The following is an 11,606-nucleotide window of genomic DNA, read 5'->3' on the forward strand; positions in this document are numbered from 1 at the left end:
ACCCAACAAGCAGATCAAATGCCCCCTACAAGGTGTTCTAGCTGACAAACCCTTTGAGAAATGGGGGATAAATTTTATATGGGCAATTTGTCCAGTAGCCAAGGGAATTCAAGAATAGTATATCATTGTTGCTACTACTAACTATTTTACAAAATGGGCAGAAGCTAAAGCAAAAGCTAAAGCAACACAACAAGCTAATGCAAGAACTACGACCAAGTTCTTGTATGAAAATGTTATCATAAGATTCGGATGTCCCCCCTAGAATTGTTCAGCAACGATAGAGATACTCATTTTTAAAATGAGAATGTAACGATATTGAATTCAGAGTTCCTGATCATTCATCAAAATTCCTTGGCCTATTATCCAAGGGCCAATGGCCAAGCTGAGAGAACAAACAAGACATTGACTTTCACAATGACCCGCATGGTGGAAGCCAGCCATAGTGATTGGGAACACAAGGTCACAACACCATTATGGGCATACCACACAATGTATAACGTGGATACTGATTGTATGCCATTTTGTCTTGTCTTTGGCCTTTGGTACGTGGTTCAATATAGGGGTATTTATTTTTGTTTGACTTTACATAATATATTTACATTAGGGGTTCAAATTATAGATATAGGCATCCTTATAAAAGGGGCCCCTATTTGAAGCTCAAAAATTAATTAATTAATAGGATTTTACCAAAGTTAGGGGCCCCTATTTGCTAGAAGCTCAAAATTATATGTTGCAAATTGTTGCAATGAGTATATATGGGGGATGCTTCAAGGTATGAATGGCCATCGGCAAACTTTATGGAATATTGCTGTTAATATGGCATTATGCTGTATTCTTTATCATAATATAAAGTTCCATTTTGCTAAAAAGAAGAAGACATTATAGCATTTCTTAAGGAGAATATGACATGACTTTAAGGACCTTTAAGGATAAGTATGCACAAAATTTGTATAAAATAGAGGTGGGATCATTTGTAAATAGAGATTTAGAATTTATAACTTTTTTTTTTGGGAGAGTTCGCACATATTTGCAATTGGCCACCTTGACAATGATTGGGGAAAGTGTTTCATCTAACAAGTAAGGTGGTTCTAAAAAGGTTCAATACTAATTATCCTAAAACTTATGTGGGGGAAGGAAGGAAAGGGCTTTTTTTCACAAAGCTTGCAAAAAAAGGAAAGGGCACTGCAAGTTATAAAACGAGCGAGTACAAGTACTCGTGAGCACTACCCTTAGAGGGATGAGTTGATTTGGGAAGATAGGAAGAGAGAAAGAAAGAGGGCTGAGTTGATTTGGAAAGGGGAGAGAGAGAGAGAGAGAGAGAGAGAGAGAGAGAGAGAGCCCATGTTTTGCTTTGGTTTGAGGACCCATGCACACTTACACACACACACACACACACACACACACACACACACACACACACACAATTTGAAAAGAGAATTGTATACATATTAGAGAGAGAGAGAGAGAGAGAGAGAGAGAGAGAGAGAGAGAGAGAGAGAAGTGGGCCCACACACATACACAAACACACACTTGAAAAGAGAATTGAACACACACACTTGAAGAAGAGAGAGAGAGAGAGAGAGAGAGAGAGAGAGAGAGAGAGAGAGAAAGAGAGAGATATTTTTGACCTACCATCCATGGCTTTTTACTTGGATTTACACATGCAAATAGCTAAAAGCCTTCGCGATTGGGGGGGTTCAAATTTAAATTGAGGGTGGATTTCAGGAAAAGAAAATAATGGAGGTAAAAAGGGGGAAAAAAACAAGGTGGATTTTGTCCAATTGGCTTGCCCGTGGATGTTTATTTTTCTTGGTGGGTGGGTAAAGCGTAGCTATTTTTATAACCAATGCAGGGAGTATGGAGGTCGAGGGTTTATGGTCGTAGTTGTGTGTTGTTTTTTCCATGTCTGTGTCTATGTCTGTGAATAACAGGGAGTGGTCTACCTCGTAGGCAAATCTTGTCCCTACTCGTGCGTTTGCTTCAGGTCTGTTTGTCTAGATGTGGTCGAGAGTCGATCCGTATATTGTAGTTGGTACTTTTACTATTTGTTGAAGTTTGCAATGCGACATGAAGTCTTCGAGCTTTTTTTTGTTGTTAGTTTGTGTGTTGCAGTCTATGTTGAAATCTACCACTATGTATGTTGTTTTGGTCTGTGGAATTGTCAGTAATACTTTTTGCAGATGCTCTTGTATTCTGGTTGTGCTAGTTGCCGGTGACTTGTAGATGTTGAAGATGGTGATATTCTCCCTTTTTTTGGTTTGGAAGATTGTTGTTAAGCATTGGAAGTTTTCTCCATTTTTTCTATGTTTTGTTGTAGGAGGAGAGTGTCTTTATTGTATGTTGTTATTCCTAAGCCCGTGTTGATGCAAGACTCCTGGAATCCTCAGAGTTTAATAACCTCAAAATTTTGCGGTCTTGTCTCTTGCAAGCATAAGATTGTTGCGTCGAGTATGTCTCTGCAGTAGAGGATGTCCTCCATGTGCCCGTGCATTGACGTTGTGTTTAAGCATTGTATTGTTGCATGCTCTTCTCCTTTTTCTTTGATGTCTTTGTGCTAGAACACCCATTTGCATTGGCTTCTCAATCGTTGCGTCTCTTGTTGGACTAGTACATCCACCTTGATTTGTTTTTGTTCCACCTTTGATAGCAGGAACAGGCCGGCTAGGTCGCGTACTCTCGATAGCACTGTGTACATGAGCCCATGAGTCTTTATGCCGAAGGGGTCAAAAGCTACTGTGTCCAAGGTCAACCCTTGTGACCGATGTATTGTGCGTCCAGTCACTAATTGAATCAAAAATTGCTTCCGTGTAATGCTGTTGAGGTGGTTCTTCCCAACTTGGAATTCTTTGTCAACCTATGTGATTGGGGTCCATCATAGTTGTGTTTTTTTAGTGTATAGGAACTTGTTGATTCTTGCCCTTGTCCCACATGCGGATCGAAAAATTCGATCCAAACCACTACTGGTTTTGTATTGGCTGTGTTGCTCTTGAATATCCCATCCACACCGTTGACAATGCCATCGCTTGTGTCTAGATTAGCTGCACATATTTCAACAATCATGCCCTCCTTGAGGCGCAACTCTTTGTGTAGTGCCGCTGTTAGCCTCGTGCCTATTGGTATGTTTACTCGCTTGCTGCAGGTTTTATGTTTAATGTCAGCTGCTTTTAGAATAGGAGGCTGATTCTCGATGGTCTCGAACACAGAGTCGTTGTGCTTGTTTTTTTCCACATTTGTGTAAAAGAGGTGCGAGAAAAGGCATTTTCTCGGTGGTTTGGTGACATGCACATTATTGAATTCATGCAGATCTTGATTGGTTTGAGTCCTTGTCCTTATCCTGTTTAGTAGTGTCAGAAAGTCTTTGTTGGTTTGCGGCATGGGCAAATCAAGTTGGTAGTATCGGATGTTTGTCCTCCAAAACGACCTCCAAAACGATCCGAGCAATGTAGATATTGTTGTTTTCTCCATAAATATCCATGGGTCCTTTGTTGGGCTTGCTTGGTATAGGTCACTGCAGAGGAGGACGTTAACCCCTCCGAAGGGCTTATCATGGTTGTGCTTTATCTCATGCATGCGCACGTCTGCGGCGACAAATGTGTTGACTCCCACCAAAGAGATCTCACAATCACAATGAGTTGCACGTCTTTATATAGCTCGGATAGTATTTGGAGCTTCTTTGATGATAGTGCCATGTATGTGGATGTCAGTAGGGGGAGGTACAGCAGTGCCGCATGCAGTGTCATTCCGTGTACTGTATGTGCCGCTCTGCCAGTATATGCAAGGATTAGTGCTCTTGGTAGGTCAACGTTTGAAGTCTGGTTGTGTGAGTAGATCCGTAGTAGCGCTTGCAATATTGTCAGCAAGGCAAATGTTTTCTTTTGAGTATGATGTTGTCAAGGATGCATCCTTGTTGTTTTTTTAGTTGACGAATTGATGTCCCGAGGTCAAACTTATCTTGGATTGGTGCCTCTACGCTTGTATCTGTCGTTGAGCTCATCGAAGAGTTTGCTGGGCTGGGTGTTGAATTGCATGCGTTAATCTTGTTGAATTGCTGCCAATTTGTTTTGATCGTATTGGTGTTGGAATTGTACATGTCAAGCCAGGTCGGGTTTTTGGTTAAGAGGTTGTGTTCATGTTGATGGAATGGCAGGTACAGGAGGCATTGATCCCTGTAGTGGTTCTCAGGGTCTTTTGTTTTGTTGTAGTTGTTGAACCGTATGATACGTCTCCTTTTTCGAGAACTCTTTTGATGCTTTGGCACCACGTGCTCACTTGCAATCTTTGTGAGGCAAATTTGATGCAAGGCTTTGTTACGGTTTATGTATATGGCTACAATGTCATCGAAGAAGATGTTTGTGCTTTTAGGGTCTAGTCGTTCTAGTTGTGCTCGTCTCTTTACAGGCAATGTCCGCTCACCAGGCTCACTTGTGTTAATATAATAGAATTGCCTAGTCACGCTTGTGAGAGGTAGCGAAAGGCAGAGGTAGGTGGCTTGTTGGGCGTTGATGTGTTGCATGTTAAGTATTGCGTTTCCAATCTTCCTTACGTGCTCGTTTGCTGGCTCATTGGTTTGCATGCATGAATTGGATGTCCGTGTTTGCTAAACCCTAAACCGGTTTGTAGACATTTGCATTCGGAGGAATATGGTTTGAAGAGATTGCCCCAACCCTAATCTGCCAACAGAATACCCTTGGAGGGCCTACAAAGAAGGGGTCATAACTTTTGCTCCTTAGCCTAGATTGAGGAGCTATAAAAACAAAAAATGTTTAAAATTTCATGATCTATTCAATGGTGGGCTATTAAAAGTATAATTTTGAGAGGTGTAGAAGAGATCGATCGGGAATTTCAAGATGTATATGAGAGTTACAACTTCTCTCTAATTCATATTATGGCGGGAAGGAGTTTAGCAGGGACCACATTTCCTTAAAACTAGTTAGGTTTGGAGAATTTAAAATATTTTAAAAGTCAATCCCATGCCTTCCCATATTTGATAATATGATAGAGATGACTTTATGATCAATTATAATGGCTTTAGGTATGAGGGTTTTCAATATCTCCATCCAAGGAATATGGTGTACATTGTCACATGAGAGCTTCTCAATACTTGAAATATGGGATTTCTAAAGCTAAGGGAAATTCTTCTAAATCCATTGAATTACTTAAATCCTCAAAAGAGAGTATGGTAGGGAGGGATTTATAAGAGTGTCTAAACTGTTTACTATTTCTTCATATATAGAAAATGTTCTCTAAAATGAGGGTTAGAATGATAAATAAGTAAGAATATGGTTCTATAAATGAGAAATTAAGAAAGAATTGTATATTCCTTTGAGAAATTTACGAGCATGGTTGCTCGTACATATTTGCTCAAAACTGTGCACATCCAAAAAAAGTAGCTACCAAAGAAGAAATCTACATAAACCTTAGCCATTTTCCTCAGGAAAGAGCTTTAAGTTCATCTAAAAATCCCCACCCATTGAAAGAAATTAAAAAAATGATTGACCTCATATTGTAGGCTTTGGAACTTTTTTGGATCAAGGGAACAGGTACTGAGTCGTCCTTAGTGCCTACCTTTGAACAACCCCTTTTCTTGGCATAAATTTTGTTGGTGAGAATATCCCTTAAAGGATTTGGATTGATCTTTTGATTTAACCGATGCCAACATCTATCCTATAGTCATGGTCATCATGAAAATTTTGTAGCTCTAGGGAAGCATGCCTCCTCGTGGTCTAGGATGGCAATATTTTTTGACCAACTGTAACCACCAAATACATGTAGCCAATTGACCCCATGCCACCTTTACCTTGTTGATTTAGTATTGGATCATATCTCCCTTGTCCATCTTCTTGTTGTAGAGGATACCCGAGGTGAAGTATTTGGGATTGTCTGACCACCTCCCAAGATTCCAATGATGTCTCAATCAATTAGATGTAAGGAAGGATATGGCACTTGTTGATGGCTAATGCTCTTGCATCTTGAACTACCTAATTCTACATTACAAATGGGTTTGCCTATAGGGTCACTATTGCAGTGGCATCCTTGATGTCCTCACATCTCAACTCCATTTGCAATACTAATTTGCTAGAGACCCTAACAACCAAGTAACTTCAAACCTTCTTATTCCATAATTAACAATAGTTGGACCCTGATCTCCCCAAAGTTGGGGATGGGAATTCAACAAACCATCTCCAGGTTAACTTTTTGAGTCAGTGATAGGATACATCAAATCAGCTCCTTGATTACACAAAGCTATCATGGATATTTAATCCGCTCTGACCTTTCCACAAGATACAACACTGCCAAAGATGCAAGCATGAAGAGTTAAAGAGGATCCTACTTGCCTCATGGTTTCAGTAAAATTTTTAGTGTGCTTGGTCAAGCTCACATATGTTGTTATTGCATTGTGTCTACTAGCACAATGCTCTTGCTCTACACCTTGGCATTGTGGTTTTAGAAGATGAGCTGCAACTTCTCCATGCTGCTAAGTCTTGTCAACTTTAGCAAATAGTTTAGTGACCACTCTTTTTTGTAGTTTCTTTTCTTATCAAGTCTAGTGCCCTTATCTACTGAGCTACCTCTTTTTCCTACCATCAATGTGATGGTGGTGGTGCGAGTCCTTATTTGTTGATGCCTAGAATTCCTTTGACAATCATGGCAAGATGTGTCGATGTCTAAGTTGTTAAGTCAACCCTGAATCAATGCCCTGACTCATCTTTGAGTTGCCTAGTAAGCTACCTTGTTATCTAGTTTCCACCCAATACTCTTGCACTATCATCTCCTAGTTTGTGTTTCCTATTAAAATCTAGTATAGGTTTCATATTTTGGGTTCCCATCTGGACCCTCATTCTACATGTTCATTCATATTCTCGTCCGGTTTCACATTTGATATACATCTTCATTGAGAAGCCCAAATTTGGATTGTTCCATCACTTGCCTCCTTTTCCTCATCGTATGAGGGCTCACATGAGGAGCAATTATCTTCAACAAATATGACCTAAGATTGGTTGAGTTAGTCCAAATGAGAGATGAAACGTTCAAGAAAAAAAAGAGTTGTCATTTTATAAATCCTTGTATCATTTGGATATTTAAAGCTAAAAACTATGAATTGATAAAATTTCCTTCAATCTAGGCACATCTATACTTTTTCATGGTCATAAGCTCATTTCTTGAGGGATCAATGTTTTCTTGGGTATGGCCATTTTTGGTGAAGTTCAGGGAATTTTTTGCATATAGGTATCTTGCCTAACCCATAATTATGCATTGCTCAATGAAATTCGACAAACTTTGTCTTCAAATTGTAGTACACATATTCAAGATTAATTTCCTTCAATCTAGGCACATCTATACTTTTTCATGGCTACAAGCCCATTGCTTGAGGGGTCAATGTTTGCTTGGGTGTAGCCATTTTTGGTGAGGTCCAAAGCATTTTTTGCATATAGGTATCTTGCCTAACCCATAACTTATGCATTGCTCAATGAAATTTGACAAACTCTGTTTTCAAATTGTAGTACACATTCTAATCTTGAACATGAGATGAAAACCATATGGAATAAATATTTAGAAAAAGACCGTTAAAGCGTTACAAGTGCTATGTTCCATGTGAAGCATGTATCTTAAAGAGTATAGGATATAACAATTTATTCAAAAACATCAAAATTTTATTCTACACATACATGAAACCAAGAAATCATTGAAAAGTACACTACGTGAACTTATACTCAACCAAAGGACACACCTAATTGAGAACCTTATATGTGGTTTAAGGGGCCTCCAATGTTGTGCTAAAATTATCCATACCCATTTGAGGTCACACTCCATAACTATTTCATATTTTGTTGAAAACCCAAACCAATTGAAAAAATGGAAGCCAAATAGTGGGACTAGTGCATGGTAGTCTTAAAACATTGATAGTTGGTGATTTGGGATCTAGATTCATGCTAGAATGGAAGAATTTGAAAATGTGAAACTTTTGCATGTGCAAAGATCTTTTAATAAATCCAACACTATTTACAATTTTATATTAAGTCTTTCTCTATGCAATTCCTTGATATATGGCTCATCAGTATGTCAAAGATCATTGCATCTCATAATAGACAACATCAAACTTGATAGCATGCCCTTTGGCCATTTGTATTTTGAAGCAATTTAGGCCACATTGCAATTGCTTGAGGACGATATATCATGATTCTGATGATGTGTAGAGCTGGAGGGACATGGCAGCTGAAAATTTCATGTAGCTACAAAAATTTTTACCTCCTACCTTGCAAATCTTTGAACATTAACCTCCTACCACCTTGCAAAGTACATTCTCCTCCTATTGCCCTCCTGCAACGTGTCTTGTGCAAAGTTAGCTCGACATGACCTCGTTCTTTTGGTTTGGCATTATCTTCTTTACTCAGGTAAGTCATCTTCTATTCTTTGCTCACCTCACAAGTTAGCTGGTCTCTGTTTTGGTGATGATTCATGATCATCTCCATGGCGTCTAGCAAGATGTAGCTCATTATGGCTTGCAAGAGAACTAGACAAAGGCTACGAGATAGGAAAGCTGAAAAGCTTGGTCAAGGCATAAGGAACAAAACACAGGGTGAGGAAAGAAATGGCACGGTATCAAAATGGCAACGACGACACTTTTGCAACATTTGCGAAGGGAGAAACAATGAGAAGAAAGAAGAATCCTTGTAGAGTAGAAATAGAAAGCGACTATAGATGCACGCATTTGATCATTGTTAGTGGAGTGAAGAACATGAGCTCTGGTTCCATATTTGGTGGGAGCGTTTTTCAAGTTCAAATTCCTTCTTTCACAATCTACCAATGCTGATTACAAAATATTAGCTCTACTATTGTAAGTAAGAGTTCCTACTCCATTCTGTACTAGAGCTCGGGTAGTTTTCCTTCACACAAAGTGATCCTTTGTTCATTGAACAACAATTGCTACTCAAGCCAATGTGAGTGATCCTCCTCATATTTGGAACCTTCCTTGTATTGGTGGGCCTTCAATCTCTTGAGGTAGTAAGAAAACCAAGCAATGAAAAGAAAGTAAGGCATGAAAGGCGAGTAGTGAAAGCCAAGCAAGTCAAGTACACAATTAAGCTAAGATGAACATCACATAAATATCCATTTTTCTCACAGTAAATAAGTTCTATGAGTCCCAAATTTTTTTTCACAATGTAGTATAACACACTCGTAATATTAGTTAATAAACACCCTAGCAATTACAAGGGCATGTAAAATTTATGGTTGATTTATGGTCTTATAATTATATACACATGGTTTCAATCATGAGTTTAGATTTTAACCAAAATACATTTTTGATTAAAGTTTGATAGAATTCACTCATAAACATCCACAACTTAGTAACATATCACTTTCATTGGTAGCTCGGGGGTTTCACCTAATAAAATTTTAGTGTACCACGTGCATTCAAAAGGAGGGGTATTTTAATTTAACTTTTTGGAAAATTTTAACAGGTTTACAATAACAGGAGGGGTTTCTTAATTCAACTTTAGAAAAAAATCACTTAGTTCATAAGTAAAGAGGGGTGTTTTTATTGGGTGGAAAATTTTAGTTGAGGGAATTTTAAACTACCCCCTGAACGCACGTGATACATAGGGTTTCTAAGTAGTGCACCCCTCGAGATTGGTGGATAATAAACACCTTAGCATATATACTATGTATAAAAAGACATAATAATCATACTACGAACATATAGTTTCATATTTTGATATATTTTAAAGAAATTCAACAACATCAATATGTAAAGAATACAAAATTAAAATCTTTTAATTTTTATAACTCCTCGATTCGAGCTCTATATTAAAAGTTATGGCCATGGGAGGGGATATCTAAGGGGTCAAAAACCACCACGTTTGAAAACATAGTCCCTTTGCTAGTTCCAAGTTCTAGATGCTTCCATTTCATAGATCATAAAAAATTCCACACTTTTTCCTCGATCCAAGCAATAGATCTCAATGTTTTGCCATATCTTGAGATCTCTTGAGGAGCTTTAAAAAGAAAAAGTGTGTGGTTTTTCATGTGATTAATGAAATGGAACCATCTATTCTTGGACCTAGAAAAGGAATCTCGCTGCAAAACATAGTGTTTTTTAATCCTTGGTGCCCCCCTTGCCATTGACATAACTTGTAATCTGTAGCTTAGATCGTGAAGCTACAAAAAGAAAAGGTGTGTCATTTCTAATGGTCTATCCAATGGAAACATTTATTTCAAGTATTAAAATTAGAACATAAAGATAAATTATATTTTATTCACTTGAACCTCTCTTGATTTACGATGATCTCATAAAACCTCCTTCATGCATCATGCAAGTGTCACATGATTGATAGAGTAAGACCAAACACATCAATCACTCATAATGCATCATTGATATCAAAATATATGGCTTTATAACCTTCCTCAAGGGATACTATAACTAGTAAAAAAAGGACCATTGATCTTATTTTTTACATGCTAACCGTCCTTCAAGCTTATAGCAACCTCCTTTAGGTGCGTGATCTTAGAAGGCCTCCTTCAAGCATGTGAGCTCTTTATATGATATTTTTGTTTATTGTGTTATACATGATCATTTTTTTATTATCAATAATCATTTATGATTGTGTGAGAAAGGCATGTATAGATAATTAATTTGAGTACTTTATATAGTCTTGGCACATGCTAACATATCACTTCATCTAATTTATTGACTTTCAATGGCCTCTTCCGTACTAATGGAAGTTTGTGTTGCATGCTAAGTGTGTTGGACTTAGGTTAAGGCCCAAAAAGGAGCTTACCACCACAAGAGAAGGCATGGTTCCTATACGTAGTGATCGAGCCTTAATGAGAAACCGCAAGCAGTGTGTCTTAGTTAAATTCTGAATCACAAGCACCAGTAGTAGCATGTGATGAAGCAGATGATTTAGGTTGGTCGACCAACCGTGAGGTAACAAGATTAAAATGACTCCTTTTAGCAGGTGGTTTTGCTTAGTCTAGAAAAGCTTTGTAACATGGAGAAGGGTAGAGTAAGAGTGACAGTATGAGTTCATTCTCTCCCTCTTACCTGAGAGTAAGAGTGATAGTATGGAGAAGGGTAGAGTAAGAGTGACAATAAGAGTGATAGTATGGAGAAAGGTAGAGTAAGAGTGACAGTATGAGTTCACGCTCTCCCTCTTACATGAGCTTGTTAGGGTAGAAGCTTGGCACCAAGTGTTGACTACAAGATGAGGTGGCCTTGGTTGTACATATAGTGCTTCAATATATGATTTCATTTCCTGTTTTTCAATGAAATGTTATCTACTCGGTGTGCTGTTAAATTCCTAAGTGTTGATATTTTGATTCTCCCATCACCATACGATTTTCCCCTTCAATAGCCAACCAACAACCTCTGGGTGTTTAATGTTGAACACTATTTAATTCCTTTGGGAATTTGCAATAGCATTTTCACCCAAGTGCTACATAGGGTTGGGTTGTTTCCAAGCACTAAGCACCTTTGAGAGCTTGTTGGGAGTGATGATCCAATTGGGGAAGGGTCAATAAAATTGTGAGTTAGGGACTTATAGAGTATTGAGGTAGCAAGCCTAGAATTGAGCAGTCATTGAAAGGCCCAAGTTGTCTAGTGAAGA

The sequence above is a fragment of the Dipteris shenzhenensis genome, chromosome 19 (assembly GCF_047967505.1).
Source record: "Dipteris shenzhenensis isolate YYH24624 ecotype China chromosome 19, Dip_SZ_1.0, whole genome shotgun sequence".
NCBI lineage: Eukaryota > Viridiplantae > Streptophyta > Polypodiopsida > Gleicheniales > Dipteridaceae > Dipteris > Dipteris shenzhenensis.